The sequence below is a fragment of the Nematolebias whitei genome, chromosome 12 (assembly GCF_014905685.2).
Source record: "Nematolebias whitei isolate Nwh7 chromosome 12, NemWhi1, whole genome shotgun sequence".
Taxonomy (NCBI): domain Eukaryota; kingdom Metazoa; phylum Chordata; class Actinopteri; order Cyprinodontiformes; family Rivulidae; genus Nematolebias; species Nematolebias whitei.
In genome coordinates, this window is record NC_056509.1 from 31,432,463 (window position 1) to 31,433,605 (window position 1,143).

The window sequence follows — 1,143 nt, forward strand, 5'->3', positions numbered from 1 at the left end:
CTGAGGAAGTCTCTCGGATGAGGGACGAAACGTTTCTACATTTTTTTGTTGATTTGCTTTGTTTTGTTTTTTTGAATGTCCAGAGGACCAGATTTAACTTTTTTAGATCAATTCATTTCAGTTTTTTTTAATACAGTGCCAGTCATGACAGATGTTGTATTATGGCAATGTACAAAAACTTTCACATACATAAACTTAAATTTGTTCTAGAATTGCGCCGCTGAAGGTGGCTGAATGTTGGAGCAGCTTTGTTACTTTCATTCTGAGATTTTGCTTTTGGAAACTTTAATTCCTCTTTTTCTGGATATAAATCTCCTTTTTTGGATGATTGTTTCCTCTGGTATCGGATGCTGTGCAGCTGGAAGGATTTTTACTGAAACTTTTTTAGTTTTGGACATTTGTTATGATGCGTAACCATGGCAACAAGGCAGTTTTCTACAACCAATAGCAGTTGATTAACATCTCAAAAGCTCAAATAATATCTCAACTACAGCCCTAAATCTCAAACGAGTTGAAAGTGATGTTCTGTGGATGCATTCTCATCTACTTGCCTGCTGTGCTTGAGTACCTGACCACTGAGATCCTGGAACTAGCAGGAAACATGGGTCATGACAGCGGAAGGACAGGATCGTCCCTCAGCACCTACAGTTGGTTGTCCGCAGCAACGAGGAGCTCAGCAGGCTGCTGGGAGGAGTGGCCATCGCTCTGGGAGGAGTTCTGCCCGACATTCGGGTGGTCCTACAGCCTGAGGGAACCGAGAGGCCAGCCGAGTCTGGGTGGACGGATCGGACGACATCTGCAGCCAGTTTCTTAGGATCCACTGTGGGATGGACCTTTACAAGAGATCCTTCCTGTATACAGCCATCAGTGTCTATAACATCTCTTAATGAAATGAAGATAACGTGTTACAACAACAAATAATTTCCCTCTGGAATTAATAAAGTATTTTTGAATTGAATTGAATTGAATTGAATAAAATATGTATATATAATGTGCATGGATAATCAGCAGCACATATCAACAATCAAGTGGCATTACAGTGATTATTTCACAGTGATTATCCTGGTTAGGGATTCATGAGTCTAACAGTCTCAGGTAGAATAGAATAGAATAGAATAGAATAGAATAGAATAGAATAGAATA